Below are 18,161 nucleotides of genomic sequence, written 5' to 3' on the forward strand. Positions count from 1 at the left end.
ACTGTCTTTTTTCCACTGTATATTTTTTCCTGTTTTGTCGAAGATTAACTGACCATAGAGTTGAGGGTCCATATCTGGACTCTCTATTCTTTTCCACTGGTCTATGTGTCTGTTTTTATGCCAGTACCATGCTGTCTTGGTGATCACAGCTTTGTAGTAAAGCTTGAAATCAGGTAACATGATGCCCCCAGTTTTATTTTTGTTTTTCAACATTTCCTTAGTGACTCAGGGTCTCTTCTGGTTCCATACAAATTTTGGGATTATTTGCTCCAGCTCTTTGAAGAATACCGGTGGAATTTTGATTGGAATGGCATTAAAAGTATAGATTGCTCTAGGCAGTATAGACATTTTAACAATGTTTATTCAACAACCTAAATAGACCAATATCTAGTAAGAAGATTGAAGCAGTGATCAAAAACCTCCCAAAAAACAAGAGCCCAGGACCTGATGGATTCCCTGGGGAATTCTACCAAACTTTCAAAGAAGAAATAACACCTATTCTCCTGAAGCTGTTTCAAAAAATTGAAGCAGAAGGACAACTTCCAGACTCTTTCTATGAAGCCAGCATTACCCTGATCCCCAAACCAGGCAAAGACCCTACCAAAAGGGAGAATTTCAGACCAATATCACTGATGAATATGGATGTTAAGATTCTCAACAAGATCCTAGCAAACAGGATCCAACAGCACATTAAAAAGATTATCCATCATGACCAGGTGGGATTCATTCCTGGGCTACAAGGATGGTTCAACATTCGCAAATCAATCAATGTGATAGAACAAATTAATAAGAAAAGAGAGAAGAACCACATGGTCCTCTCAATTGATGCAGAAAAAGCATTTGACAAAATTCAGCATCCGTTCCTGATTAAAATGCTTCAAAGTATAGGGATAGAGGGAACATTCCTGAACTTAATCAAATCTATCTATGAAAAACCCACAGCAAATATCATCCTCAATGGGAAATAGCTTGCAGCCTTCCCGTTGAGATCAGGAACACGACAAGGATGCCCACTCTCACCACTCTTGTTCAACATAGTATTAGAAGTCCTAGCAACAGCAATCAGACAACAAAGAGAAATAAAAGGTATCCAAATTGGCAATGAAGAAGTCAAACTCTCTCTCTTTGCAGATGACATGATTCTTTATATGGAAAACCCAAAAGACTCCACCCCCAAACTACTAGAACTCATACAGCAATTCAGTAACGTGGCAGGATACAAAGTCAATGTACAGAAATCAGTGGCTTTCTTACACACTAACAATGAAAATACAGAAAGGGAAATTAGAGAATCGATTCCATTTACTATAGCACCAAGAACCATAAGATACCTGGGAATAAACCTAACCAAAGAGGTAAAGGATCTGTACCCAAGGAACTACAGAACACTCATGAAAGAAATTGAAGAAGACACAAAAAGATGGAAGACCATTCCATGCTCTTGGATCGGAAGAATTTTTATATACTTTAATTTTTTGAGAAATTGTTGATTCATGACAAGATTAAGCAGAGGTACAGAGATTTCCCATTAATTCCCTGACTGCCCCCTGCCCCCAACACACACAACCTCCTCCACTATCTGCATCCCCCACCAGAGTGGTACATTTGTTACCATTGATGAACCTACATTGACACATCATAATCACCCAAAGTCTATGGTTTATATTAGGGTTCTTTCTTGTGTACTCTGGGTTTAGATAAATGTATGATGACATGTATGCACCACTATAGTACTATACAGAGTAGTTACACTTTCCTAAGTATCCTCCATGCTCTGCTGGTTCATCTCTCCCTTCTTTCTAATCCCTGGTGATCACCAATCCTTTCACTGTCTCTATAGTTTTGCCTTTTCCAGAATGTTGTGTAGTTGGAACCATATAGTATATAGCTTTTTCAGATTGGCTTTTTTCATTTAGTCCTATGCAGTTTATCTCAATAAAAAGTTGCAAAAACTGATGGGAAAATTATAGTAATTTCATGGTGTTGGTAGTTACTAGTAATAAAACTCCTAGAAATACTTTTTAATTCAACATTTTTTGACTGACCACAATATGCATGGAATAATGCATGTAAGTATAAATAAGACAAGGTAGCTCAAGGTGCTTATAGTTTAGTAGGGAAAACAGACACAGAAACAGAAAATTAAAATATCAGTCATTCATCAAATATTTATTGGGTGGCTCCTAAAAGCCAAGCATGTACAATGTGGCAAGTGTGGTGATCCCATAGGGCATTATGGGAGCACAGTGTGGGGGGAGAGGCAGAAAACCTTGATAAGATTCACCCAGTGGTGGGGTCAGTGCTGGACAGGATGCTTTGGGAGGGTTAGGGACATACTGGAGCATGTCTGAAGCAGAGGGTCCAGGATGGAGAGTTTACGTGAGGTCATGAGCTAACAAAGAATATTGAAGTATTTGAGGATATTTAGTCCAGCAAAGAGAAGACACAGTGAGATTTAGTTGTTTTTCTTTTTTTTTAAATTAAAAATTTTTTTTCAGCATAACAGTATTCCTTGTTTTTGCACTACACCCAGTGCTCCATGCAATCCGTGCCCTCTCTAATACCCACCACCTGGTTCCCCCAACCTCCTACCCCCCGCCGCTTCAAGCCCCTCAGATTGTTTTTCAGAGTCCATAGTCTCTCATGGTTCACCTCCCCTTCCAATTTCCCCCAACTCCCTTCTCCTCTCTAACTCCCCTTGTCCTCCATGCTATTTGTTATGCTCCACAAATAAGTGAAACCATATGATAATTGACTCTCTCTGCTTGACTTATTTCACTCAGCATAATCTCTTCCAGTCCCATCCATGTTGCTACAAAAGTTGGGTATTCATCCTTTCTGATGGAGGCATCATACTCCATAGTGTATATGAACCACATCTTCCTTAAAATGGATAAGGAAGATTTAGTTGTTTTTCACTAGTTATACTATTCCCAGTGGGGAGGCTGAACAGAGAGCAATCCCAAGGGGCCTGGTCCACAAGGCCAAGGTAAAGTTTCGGCACAGGGGGGCACTGGGAATGGGTGTGATGAGTGGTCCTGGGTAAGGACCTGAAAGGCAGGTCTGAAAGGAGAAGGCAAAGGCCAAAAAGCAGAAAACAAGTCCAAAACAAGGCAATAAGCTTTAGGGCAAGGAGGGAAATGGGAGCCAAGGTACAAAGCCAAACAGGAGTTAAATCCAGGGAAGGTGAGGGGGAGGATTTATGAGTGAAGGGAGCAAAGTGATTAAGCCTGCATGATGTGGACACAAATTGCCTACATTTGAATTTTGGCTCTGTCACTTGCTAGCTTAATGACTATGAGCAAGTTACTTAACTCTTTTGTCCTTTCCTCATCTGTAAAATGGAAATAGCAATAGTATCTGCTGAGTAGGGTGTTGTAAAGATTACATCAATCAGTATACATAAAGTATTTGATACTTGGCAACATGTAAATGTTAGCTATTATTATGGCTCATGTTTCTCATGCTCCTAAGGTATGCTTGTGTTAGCAAGCTGAGGTCATTTAAAAAGACTAAGACAGGGGCGCCTGGGTGGCTCAGTGGGTTAAAGCCTCTGCCTTCTGCTCAGGTCATGATCCCAGGGTCCTGGGATCGAGCCCCATATCGGGCTCTCTGCTCAGCAGGGAACCTGCTTTCCCCTCTTTCTCTGCCTGCCTCTCTGCCTACTTGTGATCTTTGTCTATCAAATAAATAAATAAAACTTAAAAAAAAAAAACTAAGACAAAATATCAGCTCACTTCTCAGCCTGGAGGGGTTTATGATACTGGACTTGTTCTATGAGGTTCCCCAAGGATACCAATTTAACTCCACAGCTTGGAGGAAAACTCCCATGCTCTTGCCATGCTTTCTGCCAAGCACACTGAGTTATCACTGAGAGCTTCCCAAACACCAGGAGTGAAAGAGCTGTGCCAAAGAGGGACGCAGGGCTTGAAGGAGTTACTTCAAGGACAGCCTTAGGGCTGACATTGGACTGCAAATTTCTTTTTTCCTCCCAGCAAAAGTTCTACCAGTAGAGATTCCTTTGGAAAGCTAAGCTCCTCACAAATTATAAATCCATTCCCACCAAGCCCGAATCCGAAATTCCAAATGACATTGGGGTTGGAGCAGGGGTCATGGTGATAGAGTAGGAACATCCATTACTGTGGTCAATCCAGAGGTACATTCTTCAAGCATTCCAGACTGCTACCATGGGAATACTTGAAGAATTTTACTAAGTGAATGCTGGAACTCACCCTTAGAGAGTCAGAGTTAATCCTGTTCTGGTGTGGATTCTGGCCATGGGGGTGTTTTAAAAGCTCCCCAGGTGACTCTAATGTGCAGCCAGGATTAAGGACCAATGCACTAGAGATATTGGCCAAGCAAGAGCAGGTGACCTAGACCAAATTGACAAATAACCTGGGAGCTTCTATAGTCTCCATTTGTTTCAGTTCACCACTCTTATCATGTGGCATGCATGACCCCATCCCAGAATAGTTACCCAGCTGCCTGGATGCATGGGCAAGCAGACACCACTAAGCTTCAGACACACATGAGTCTCTGACCACAGACTGGAACATTGATATGTGCTTCCATGGAGACTGTGGCTGGTAGGAGTAGCTATCTCAATAGGTAAATAATAAATTTGTAATGTTAATTTGCAAAAGGATTTATTTTGCTGAATTTTCATTTATTTTGTGTGATTTGCCTTAAGAATGTTTGGATGTGTTTATGACAGACAAGACTAGAAAAAAGGCCTCATTTAATTTATTAGGCGTACAATTGGTTTGGATGGTCAAATGAAGTTTGATTGTCTGATATGGCATCATATGGCCATAATCTGATTGTCACAATCTTCACAAATGCTGATGTGATATATGTAGGACCATCAGCTACCAATCTTATAAATACGAGCAAATGGACAACTGCAGAATTCTGGCCTCCAATCTACAAAACCATAAAGCATACCAACTTTCTAAGCCAAGAAAAAAAAGAAACACAACTTGCCAAAATTCACAAAATTGACACTCTGTGACTTCTACAATACTATGCTAAGGATTTGGCCCCAAATCATCAGAATCTGAGATGATAGAAGACCCATCTGAAATTTGCCATTGGCCGCTCTTTTAAAAATGTTTGCAATATGGTTGAGGGTGCCTTGCCAAAGTACCACAAATTTCCCAGTTGAGAAGGCAGATGAGCAAATGAAAGTCCCCTCAACCGTCTCAGCAAGAGATTAGCTTATCAAGATTCAGAATTACTTAGTAAGACCACTTCTGTGATGGGATTATCTCTGTGTTCGGCTGTTGTGCACAGCAATTAAAATATGGGGAGCTGAGAGAATGCTTAATCTTCTTTCAGGAAGATGTGCTGAAACAGTTGCTATTTCTGGGTATTAATAGCTGGACATGTGTAGGTGTGAACGGCCATGACCTGGTTTCTATTTCTCAAGCAGCCCACTTGTGTCTCCATGTGTGAATTTAGAAGCCATCCTTCTTCCATCCAGGAACTGATAAGGGGTGCGTACTATGGCAAAGTGTTGGAGGTTCAAATGTGATATGGCCATTGCCCTTGAAAGACTCATAGTCCAGTGGCAAGAATAGGCACATAGATTAGTGTAACAGAATAGAGTGTCTAGAACTTAATACCCTTATATACTGTTCTTCACCACTAATGTTTTACCTTTTGGAGAGTGTCATATAAACCAACGATACCTTTAAGATTCATCCAAATTGGTATCTGTATCAACAGTTGATTCCTTTTCATTGCTGAGTAGTATTCCACAACATGGATGTACCATGATTTGTTTTTCTGTTTACCTACGAAGGGACATTTGGATTGCCTTCAATTTGTTCTTATAACGAAGCTATTTTAAACATAGATATACATGTTTTTATATGAACATAAGTTCTAATTTCTCTGGGAAAAATGCCCAAGAATGCAGCTGGTGGGTCATATGGCTAGTGCATGCTTAACTTTATATTTAAAAAGTGCCAAACAGTTTTCCAGAGGAGCTGTAGCATTTTGAATTCCGTACAACATGCCCAGCATGCTCACCAATACTTTATCAGTATGTTTTATCATAGACAACCCTGATAAGTGTGTAGTGATATCTCATTGTGGTTTTAATTTGGATTTACCTCATGGCTAGTGATGCTTAATATGTTCCCATGTGCATATTTTGTCATCTATATATTCCCTTTGGTGAAGTGTCTGTTGAGATCTTTTGTTCATTCTCTAATTAGGTTGCTTGTTTTCTTATTTTTGAGTTTTTGTTGGGCTTCTTCATGTGTTCTCAGTATAAGTCCTTTATCAGATATGTGATTTTAAAAATATTTTTCCCAGTCTCTAGATGGTCTTTTGATTTTCTTATAGTAAGCTTTCGTTTTTGATAAAGTCCAATCTGTCAATTTGTCCTTTATGGATCAATCTATTGGTGTCATATCTAAGAACTAACTGCCTACTCCAGATTACTAAAATTTTCTCCTGCTTTCTTCTAAATGTTTTATAGTATTATATTTTACATGGTTGATGATACATTTAACATTTTCTAATAAAGTATGAGGTTAAGGAGAGTGAGAGTTTTAGATATTTTGGTGTGGGTTTTTTTTTTTCCCTATACATGTCCGAATTTTTTCAACACCATGTGTTGAAAAGACTATCTTTCTCTTGTCAAAAATAAATTGGATGTATTTGTGAGGGTCATTCTCTGGACTCTTCAGGTCCATTGATCTGTGTTTCTATCTCTCTGCCAATACCATGCTGTCTTGATTACTGTAGCTATATAATAAGTTATATAATTGGGTAGTGTGAGTCCTCCAACTACTTGATATTCTAGTTTCTTTTCCTTTTCATGTAAATTCTAGAATCAGTTTGTCTATATATACAAACTATCCTGCCGGGCTTTTTATTAGGATTGCATTAAATCCATAAAACAATCTTGGAAGAATTGACACTGTCAGTGTGTGGAGCTTTCCAATCCATAAACACAGTTTGTTTATTTAGATTGCCTTTTATTTTTTTCATCAGTGTTTTGTAATTTTCAGCATACTCATTCTGTACATGTTTTGTTAGATTTATACCTAAGTATTTCAGAATTTTGAGCTATTGGAAATGGTATGTTTTAAACATTTTGGTTTCCAACTCTTTATTGCTTGTGTATAGGGGTATAGTGGATTTTTGTGTGTTGATCTTGTATCCTGTGACTTTGATGAACTCATTTATTAGTTCCAGGGTTTTTTTTGTAGATTCCTTGGAATTTTCTATATAAGCAGTCATGTCATCTGCAAATAGGGACAATTTTATTTCTCCCTTTCTAATCTGTATGCTTTTTAGTTCTTTTTCTTTCTTTATTGCACTAAAGCTTTCAGTATGATGTTGAATAGTAGTGAAAGTGGACTTTCTTGTTTTATTTCCAGTCTTAAGGGGAAAGCATCTAATCTTTCACCATCATGTGATGTTAGGTGCAGGTTTTATGTGGATGCCCTTTTATAGTTGACAAGTTTTTACCACGAGTGTATATTGGAGCTTATCACATGGTTGTTCACCCATTGAAAAAAAATTGTGTTTTTTTAAATTTAGACTTTTAATATTCTGGATTATAGCTATTGATTACTGAATACTGATCCAACCTTGCAATTCCAAGATAAATCCCACTTGGTTGTGAAATGATTATTTTCACATATTGCAGAACTTGATTTCTAATATTTTGTTGAGAAACTTTGTATTTGTGAGGAATATTGGTCTGTACTTTTCTTGTAATTACTTTGTCCAGTTTTGGTATTGATGGTAATGATGGCCTCATAAAATGAGTTAGGAAATATTGCCTCTTCTTATTCTGGGGAAGAGATTATGTAAAATGGGTTATAATTTCTATAAATATTTGGTAGAATTCATCAACAAATCCATCTGGGAGTAATAATTTAATTTCTTTTTTGGAAGTCTTAAAAATATAGATTCAATTTCTTTACTATAAGACTATTTATGTTATGTGTTTCATGTTTGGTGCATTTTGTTAGTCTGTGATTTTCAAGGAATTGGTCCATTTTATCTAAGTTTGTTGAATATATGTAAACGGAGTTTTTATATGATGTTCTTATTTTCTTTGTATTATCTACAGGTCTGTAAGGATATTCCTTGATTTAATTCCTGATATCAGTATGTATCTTTTCTCTTTTCTCTTTTTTCTTTGTAAGTCTTACTGACAGGTTATCAATTTTATGGGTCTTTTCAATAAACTTTGGGTTTCATCGAGTTTTTTTCTATTTTAAATTTCATTGATTTTTGTTCTTATCTTTACTATGTTTTTCTTTGGCTTGATTTTTAAAATCATCATGAAACAGAAGCTTAGATTATTGATTGGAGAGTTTTCTTCTTTTCTGAATAAGTGGTTAGTGCTATACATTTTCCCCTATGCACTCTTTTAGCAGCATTCTGCAGATTTTGATATGTTGTATTTTTATTCAGTTAAATACATATAATATATATTATGTATATTTACTTTACTGAGACTTCCTTTTTGACCCATGGATCATTTTAAATTTTGTTATCTTATTTCCAAACGTTTAAGGATTTTCCAGTTATTGTTGTTATTGATTTATTTCTTGTTTAGTTCCTCACCCCTTGGAACCAAAGCTCTTCCAAGTACAGAAGAAAGTCTATCTCATAGGCAATTAGCAAACCCTACTTTCTACTTTCTACTTACTTGAAAGTTCTACTTTCAAGTATATCCAGAATCTCAACCCTTCTCACCCCCTGCATTGATACAACTCTGGTCCAAGCTGTCATCATCCCTGGTTCCCCTGATTGCAATAGCTTCCTGAATGGACTCCCTCCTTCTGCTTCCATTCTTACCCCCACCCCCTTAAGTCTAGTCTCAGTATAGCAGGCAGAGTGGACCTTTTAAAGCAAATCATAAGGGAAATAAACTGAGGGTTTCTAGAGAGGAGGAGAGTGGGGGGATGGGGTAAGTGGGTGATGGGCATTAAGGAGGGCACTTAAAGTAATGAGCATTGGGTGTTATATGCAACTGATGAGTCACTAATAAAACACCATGTGTTAATTGAATTTAAACTAAAAATTTAAAAATAACAGATCATGTTTCTTCTGTCATTGAAATTTTCCATCTACTAAAACTAAAAGTTAAAGTCCTTACCAGGATCTATAAGGACCTCCATGGTCTGGTCCCTTGTTGTCTGTCTGACCTCATCTACTACCAGTTTGCTAATTCCCTGCACTTCAGCCACACTGGCCTCTGTTGCTCCTCAAACAAGTTGGCCATGTTCTGCTTTAAGGCCTTAGCAGTTGCTTTTTACCTTGCCTAGAATTCTCTTTCTTTAGATACCCACTTGGTTTCCTCCTATCCTCCTCATGTTTTCACTCAAATGTCACCTTCTCGGGGAGACCTCCCCTCTCTTGAACTCCTTATTTTCCTTCTCTGCTTTATTCTTCCCAGCAGCACTGTCCCCCAAGTAGCATATGATGTGATGATTTATTTACTACATTTATGAGCTTCCCAAACCCTCACTGGAAAATAAACTCCCATGAGGGCAAGGATCTTCATTTTGATCGTTACTCTATTCCCAGCATCTATCACAATGCCTCACATTTGGGAGATGCTCAAAAAATATCTGTTGAATTATTAATGGGTGAATGAATTCTTCTTACTACTCCTTGATGCCTCAGCAAAAACACCAATTATCCCTAATAAAAGCTACTATTTATTGAGGGTCTGCCACTCAGGTAATATATGTGCTTGATCTCATTTAATCATCCAAACATCCCATAAAATGGGCTGTATAATATATATTTTACAGAAAAAGGAGATTGCTAATAGATAGAATACAAGGTGAAGGGGCGGATAGTTATGACAACCATTTATTGAACATCTACTTCTAAGTGCCAGGTATTATCCCAAAAGCTTACTTTGCTCTCATTTAATCCTCTTAAAACTCTGTAAAAATAAGTGTTATTATTTGCACTTTGCAAATGTGAAAACTGACTTAGATATTTTTGAATGACTTGTCCAAGATCACACAACTGGTTAAAAGTGGTCTTGGGATTAAAACCCCGGCAATGAACTTCAAGGGCCAGGCTCTTCTCCCGTGTGTTCTACCATCATCTCAAGGAGTAGGAATCAAGGGTGATGACTCCCAGCTTTCTGGCTTGAGCAGTTGGGAAGATGTTCATGCCATATACTGACATGGACAAAACTGGGAGAGGAAAAGATTTGGAGAAAGAAAAAAATCAAGTTTAGTCTTGGCCATGTAAGATTCAAGGTGTTTTTGAGACATCCAAGGGGAGATGTAAAGAGAACAGTTGACTCTGCCACTCAGTAACTCAGGGAAGAGGTCTAGACTGGAGATAGCAATTTGGAAGTCATGAGCATAAAGTTGTTATTTAAAGCCATTGGAATGGATGTGATCACAACCCCGTGTATGTCTGTGGTATGCACAGATATGTTGTAGCTAAAGGTTGGCTGGGGAAAGAGAGATTACATCCCAAATGTATAATGAAACGCCCTTTGAGATGAGCATGGACCCAGCCTGCAGTTGATATTCTGGTTGCCTTCATACTGAGCTGGATATGGATCCTCTTTCTGTCAACATTGAAGAGCCCCTCTCGTTTTTTCCAGCCATCTTTCAATACCTCTAGTTTGAATTATCTGCATTACAGTTCCTGTCAAAAACCCAAATAAAGCTGTTGATATTCAAGGATGCCAGTTTTAGGGAATTCTTCCAAATTTTCAAGCTTTATCCCTGCATCATACCAGAACTACAGGAAGCTACAGACCTGGTCTCTATCACTCTGTTCCCCAGCGGATTAGCCTTCACAGAACTACAGCTTAACATTATGGTTTTAGATTTTCCTGAGCGTCTACATAATAGACATCATATGTGGAATATCAGGATACTTTTTGGGTAAAACTTCTGTCAAGTATACCATTCATTATGTTGTACAAGTTTCCTTAAGCAGAGAGCTAGGCATCAGGTTTTTCTTAGAGTTGTGAAATAAGAAACAGGTTATCTTTCTTGAACAAATCTAGTTGCTTTCTAGCGCCGCTGAAGAGACCGTAGCTATCCATCTTTGCTTTGTCTTCCAGGAATCTCAGGGTCAAATTGTTGCTCATTTTTAAACTTCTCTTCATCTGGGTCAGGAGTCAGAAAAGGGGGCCGAAATGTTGCCTGTTGATGAGTTATGTTTTGTTAGCCTTCTGTTTAAAAATAATCATGTGGCTTCTGGACACACACACACACACACACACACACAGTATGCATGTATATACATAAGAATGTCATACACTCTCTCTATACATTCTATGGTTTGTCTTAAGTCTGACCCAATCCCCACATTTATGCTACCTGCCTGGTCCCTATAATCATCTGAATTTGTGACATTTGATCTAGATCTTCCTCCCCTCAACTCCTTATTATTACTTGATCCTTACATTTTTTACTCTCCTTATATTTTTTACTCTCATTTAAACAATTTTGGTTTCATGTGATTTCCTCTAAAATATTGTATATGAAACCAAAAACTTCTGGAAAAGTAGGTGGGGTATGAAGATATAAAAACATTGCTTGTACCTCCATACGCATTTGTATTTCCAAGGCTAGTGATTTAAGTGTTCTCTTTGATCACAGTGCCAAATGAAATTGTATTGAAATTCACATTGAGACTGAGTCAGCAAGCACATTTAAAGCTCAAAGTTAAGGTTGGCTAGCGATCAGATGGAAATGTGAGGATCCAATTCCTCATTGGATGAGGATGAGAGGAAAGTGAGGTAGTGGTAGTTTAGAATAAAGAGCACCCTTCTTAAAGATCCTATTATAAAGCATGAAGGTGAAGAGTAAGATTTATTAGGGGCGCCTGGGTGGTTCAGTCTTTAAGTATCTGCCTTCGGCTCAGGTCATGATCTCAGGGTCCTGGGATCGAGGCCTGCATCAGGCTCCCTGCTCAGTGAGGAGCCTGCTTCTCTCTCTCCCATTCTCCCTGCTTATCTTCCCTTTCTCACTGTCTCTCTATCAAATAAATAAAAATCTTTTAAAAAAAGAGTAAGATTTATTAGCTAGAGTAAGACCCTGTGCCTTTTGGAAAATGGTCAATTGGTGAAAATATCAATAGGTTCCATGTCTCACTTTTTTCCCCCTGGACCTTTTGCAACTGTTTTCAATGCTAAACTGCATATCCAGGTTGGACCATCTGTCCCTCTTTTCCTCTATGGACATTTTTCTACCTTGCCTCAAAGGGCAAGAAAACAGAAGGCTGCTGTCAAATTAGTGAACTTTGTGAAGTGGGTAGTAAGTAACCTCTGGATTAGGAGGCTAAAGGAAGGATTTAGAATGATTTGTGAGTCATTGATCTTGCCTCTTTCTAGTTACTGGGGATCAATCAGGGATTTATTTACAACATGTGCCCCACCCACTTCACACGTGCTTTTGAGGTGGCCAAGTCCAAACACCGCGGTGCTGGTAGGGACATAAGAGGTTATGTGGTCTGACTTGTACCTAATGTCTGAATACTTGACGATTTTCCTCCAGCTTCTGCTTGAATGTCTCAAATACTAGAGAATTCTGTACCTCATGAAACCTAGATTCCACTGTAGCACACTATAAATGCTGAGTGTTTCTTATATCAGATTAAAATCGATGTGAAATAATGGAGAGAGTATTGGCTATGGAACAGGACAGAACTGAAGTCAAGATCCAATCTCGCCTCACTTGACTCTTGGCAAGTCACTTTTTCTCTCTGAGCCTCAGTTCTACCAACTTAAAAAAAAAAAAGCACGGGGAGAGGGGAGGGTAATACATTCTTTTGCAGCTCTGACCCTACTTCATGGGAGGATTTGGAGGAGTAAGTGAGACCATGTATGAAAAGTATATGTCCATTGTGGGTGACAAGAAAAGAGTTCAACAGCTCTTGGTTTAAAATGCTTTCAATGTGGTTTTTGCTCTTCCTCTGGGAATCTGATGATTCTATTCTATCCCTTCTCCATGTGATGTCCCCACTAAAATAACCGCAAATGCTGACTGTACCTATTTGGAGCCATTGCCTCCTCAGCTAAAACCCTGGCCATGGTACTTCAAGGCTTTTCCAGGCTGGCGGTTCAGACCCTTCATTTCTCTGATTGAGCTCCTGCGAATGTGCTCTATTTTGCGAGACCAATGCCAATAGTGGGGCCCAGCCAGGGTCCCTGTGCACCATGCAGAAAATCCTACCCATTTGCCGGTGTCCCTCAGCTGTAGCTGCGGCCCTCAATTAGGAGACAAGCCCTCTATAGAGCCCCCATTGACTTGTTGAAAAGCTCTTCAGTTATATTATGGCCTGATAGCAAAGAAGATGGCCTGGATCCTCAAGGGATAGACCACTTGCCGGCATATCTTTAATTTTAATACTTCAATTATCCTCTAGTGCCTCTTTATGGTCACCATCACTTTCTGCTAATTTCTTGATTATTCTGCCCAGGCAGTAATAGAAGCCAATCTTCTTTCGAGCTCCTAATTTTCATATTCCTTAACTGTAATTAGCTGTTATCAGACTCCAGATACTTCTCATCAGAACATAGTCTCTAAATTGCAAACCTACTGGAAAATGAGGGGCTGTGGTTCTAAGCAGCCCAGGATCCGGAGGCCCTGTGGAAATATGCTATTCATCAGTGAAAACCTGGCTCGTTTTGAGGGAATCAGGCCTTAAAAATGGTACACGGCTGGTGGAAAAACCTGAAAACTAGGGGCTAGGCCACTTTCTTCTGTCCTTGACAGGTTGGGTAGCCTTAGGTCAGAAACCTCTCTCTATGCAAGTGAAGGTAACATCTGTCTTACCTGTCTGAGATTTTCTGTGAAGGCAAAAATGAATTCATCAATGAAGAAATGCTTTGATAAGCCCAAGCTCTATATTTATGCCAGGCTTGCATTATCATTAATGATCACCATTCTGGCCCCCGATGGGCCGGTTGTGAGTGTGACTAGAATCTTTGTGCATAAAAATGGACCATTATTTGTATCATTAAATGGGCCTCAGAGACTTGGCTGATCTGAATCTGCCATTATTGCTGTGGATCTAGAATTATGGGCTCATACTCCTTGACAAGAGTCAGCCCATTCAGCTTTCACCTTACCAGGCCTGCCTCACTGGGGTGTTTGAGCTAATGGCCTGAGCTCTGATCCTTTCTGTACAAACCATTATTAACCTCTGCTAATTACACCCAAGACAGAGCCACTTCTGCTGTGTCCAGAGCCTGAGCTCCAGACATACCCTTTCTGTGGCCAGAAACCCATTTCTCTGGCTGATCCATCAATGGTCAAAACCTTCTCTCTGATTTCTTCATGTTCTGGTCCATTCTGTATCCAACATACCTCTCCAGCTCCATGAAACATCCAGACACACCCAGAAATAATGTTTAACCAGATATCTGGGCACCCCATGGCCCAGTCAAGTTGGCACATAGAATCATCCATCAAAAGTTCATCTCTTGTCAACTTGGTGCCCATACACATCTCTGTAAACCATACTTGATCTTCAAGTAAAGACAATAACAATATCCTAATTCCATCTAATATAGTACAACTATCCTGTGTACAACCTAAAGCACATGACCCCCTTCCCCAAAAGAGAAAGTCAAGTCCTTGAGTGATGTTTACTCTCTTCTTCACATCGTGTAACTTAAATACTATGATGTCAAATTAAAACTGTGGTATCCTCTGCAATTGTGGGGCTTCTGCATGACATCTGTATACTGTGTAGTATGGACCTTCCTTTTCTTATGGTAGGGTTCAGTCCAGATAAATTTGTAAGTTGAAAATATCATTAAGTCGAAAATGCATTTAACACACCTAACTTATTGAATATTGTAGCTTAGCCTAGCCTACCGTAAATGTGCTTGGAACACATACATGAGTCTATAGTTGGGCAAAATCATCTAACACAAAGCACATACGATAATAAAATGTTGACTCATATAATGTATCAAATACTGTACTGAAAGTGAAAAGCGGGATGGCTGTGCGTCACTGTACGGGTTGTTGACCTTCATGACCGTGTTCTGACTGAGAGCTGTGGCTCATGGCTGCTGCCCAGCATCATGAGGGAGGATCAGGCCATGTATTGCTAGCCCGGGAAAAGATCCAAACTCAAAACTCCAAGTACGGTTTCTACTGAATGTGTATCATTTTCACACCATCATAAAGTGGAAAAATCTTAAGTCAAACTATCGTAAGTCAGGGACCATCTGTACTCTATGCTCTACCAAGTGTTTGCACTTACGTTATTTCAAGTATGAAACAACATCTAATACTTTTCAGAATTAGCCAGAAGGCTAACTTCTAGAGAAGGCTTTCAGTAATGCAAATGTCAAACTTTCCTTGCCTTTTGATAAGCTGGGCAGATCCCCTTTGAAGGTTCCCGTAACACCAACAGATGCTGCACTGAAGATTTGCAAGACAGAAGCACAGTGTCCCTGGAGATGTTCATTATAGTAGCCTCAAATCAGATGATAACAAACGGAATGGATCATAATGACTGACTCAGGGCCTCTGGGTTTCAGAAGGCTTGTCTGGCTGTTCACACAACAGGAGCTAGACCAGCAAAGAGCTACAACACATAGGTCTATGATACCCTTTTCCCTCCTCTTTGTTTTAGTATCATTGGTGACTGGTTTTGCTGTTGTAAAGTTCTGTTTTTTTTTTGTTGTTGTTGTTGTTGTTATTATTTTGGTTTGTTTTTTTGTTTTTTTGTTTGGTCACAAACCTAGTTATTGTAAAATTCTCTGAAGTCAAAAAAGTGCAAAATAATAAAACCTTAGGGGGAAAATGGGCCACTGGCTCAGAAAATGGATGTGTGGAGGGCATCCTAGGGTCTTGGCTTTTGTGGGGGTGGGCATCATCTTCCACATAGGTTCCCACTCGGAATGTGGCTTGCTTCCTAATTTACAGTCTGGTTTGGGGAAGGTCACAGGCCTGGGCTGTCCCTGCCTCAGCTGAGAAGTTGGAGGCTTGTGTCAGGTTCCCATGGCAGCACCTTGAGCTTTTGCCGAGTTAATAAGCAGTGCTGAAGCCTTTGCCTCCACCCAGAAAGTCATAAGCCCCAGTGGAGTTTTCAGGTCCCCAGGTAACTCTGAGCCTTCTCTGATACTAAAAGGTAACGCAGTTACATATTCTTGCCCAGAATCCATTATTTATGCAAAGTGCAATTCTTGGTACAGCAGAAGGATCAATAGCATACAATGAGATTTTTTCTGTGGCCCTTTTGTGTCTGGTAGGAGAGAAAATTTCTCCTTTACCCCAGATTCAAACTCTAACTTAATTCACACTTTATTGAAAACATTATGAAGCATAAATCAGTTCATGTTTTAAAGTTCCTGTATGATATTTTGAGAGCAGCTGAACTCCCTGCTTGTCTGGACTCTTTCCCGCTGCCTGCCATATCTCGTGGCAGGCTACATAACTGGGGAGAAAAAGCAGGTTTTCGGCTGTGGCTCACATTACTCTGTCACCCTTCCTGCGTGGCAGACAGACCTCTGCTGACATGGAGAATGAAGACAAGAAAATTACTTCATCATAATGTGTCCTGATCAATTACAAACTTCTAGGAGCTGGGTCTGTCCATCTGAGGCTCTGCTCCAGGCGTGGACATAGCCCTGGGTTACGAAAACAAAGATTGTGTTGCCATACCCCCGTGAAAGTAGCAAGTGAGAGGTTTTCAGATCCCAGTCAGGGTTATTCTGCAATAGGTACCTGTTGGAGTCCATGAGTTCAAGCTGGACAGCCTTCTGAAATGGTTTAATTTCCCCCTTCATATTCCAAAGGTCCTGAGAAGGCAAGTGGCTCGCTCAAGTTCACAGGGTAAGTTCAGAGTACAGCCAAGTCTGGATCCCCAAAATATGTCAGGTCTTAAGCATTGTAGCCCCAAGTGATGGCAGTGATGTTTAGTTTGGCAAAGAAATGCTTCCCTTCAGTCTTTCCTAGTGCCCATCTGTTCAACCACTGTGCTATACGTGTCTGCTCTCCCTTACCTGAAGCCCTCGGAGCCAGGTGTCATTTACAGCTTTTAAACATTCCAAAATTTGAAGAGGTAATATGTTGCATACATCATATATTACATAATACTTGGTCAGCTCCTTATCATCAAATGGTGTTTCTGCAGGGGAATGTATGAATATTCACAAACACCACTACCTCCTCTAGCCCCAACTTTGTCACCTCCAGCTCGAGTCAGGATTTTCCACAGTTAACAAGAAATTCCATACTGTTCTCAGCATGCCTTTCATATTGCTCCTCTCCTATTTGTCCCCACAGCTGGCTGTCCAAGTCAGGGCCACCATCATCTCTTGCCGAGGTGTCACAGTAACCTGTCCTTGGACAACAAAGCTAACAATGAGGGGGCTTCTTGAAAGAAGGTGACTGCCTGGCATTGCCAGGTGCTTTCCAGCCTATGGCTGTGTCGAGTTAGTCACTTGTATCCAGTTTACCCGAACGCCATGCTTTATCTTTAGAGAATCATTCTTCCTGTTTTCTAGAGTGTCAGTTGCCAAGCATGTTTTTATCACTGGACAAAAAAGAAGCTATCAACTTAGCCACTCTCTGATTCAGTTTGTTCTCGAGCCAGTGAATCACATTCACCTGCTTCAGGGAGGTGCATCTGTACCCCAAGCAGCTCTAGGCCAAACAAGCTAGGTCAAGTTCATTTGGCTTGGTAAATCATCAATTATGTCCAAAGCCCCTGGCTCTGTGCCAGAGACCCCTTCGCAGAACTCAGCACCTGGAATCTGAGAGGGGTGTGGACCACCCTGCTTTTAGCAGCATGGTAGTGTATGTCTTCCTTCTGAAGCTGGAAGTTTGATGCTTCCTGTCAATAGTAGGAGTGGCATGAAGAAACATGAGTGTTCATGTGTGGATGGCACTGCCCAGAGCAAAGACAGTCCCTGTGTGGCTGTATGTGATTCCCACAACATACAGCCCCTGGCAACCTCACTGCAGCTCAGCTGGCTGGCTGGCTCTGGGATGCACTCAGAAATAATGTATTATTTATAGAAGACAAAAATGAAACTGTCCTGGCTAACTTCTGACATTCTCAGTGGATACATTGGTGGTTTATCAGTAAAATTCGTTTTGAAAGGAGACCCACTAGACTTAGGAAATTCAGGGCATGGTTGAACAAGTTATATTTTGTAGTGGTAGAAGAAATGGTCT

Source organism: Enhydra lutris, unplaced genomic scaffold (assembly GCF_002288905.1).
Source record: "Enhydra lutris kenyoni isolate GAN:26980312 unplaced genomic scaffold, ASM228890v2 scaffoldscaffold65, whole genome shotgun sequence".
Taxonomy (NCBI): Eukaryota; Metazoa; Chordata; class Mammalia; order Carnivora; family Mustelidae; genus Enhydra; species Enhydra lutris.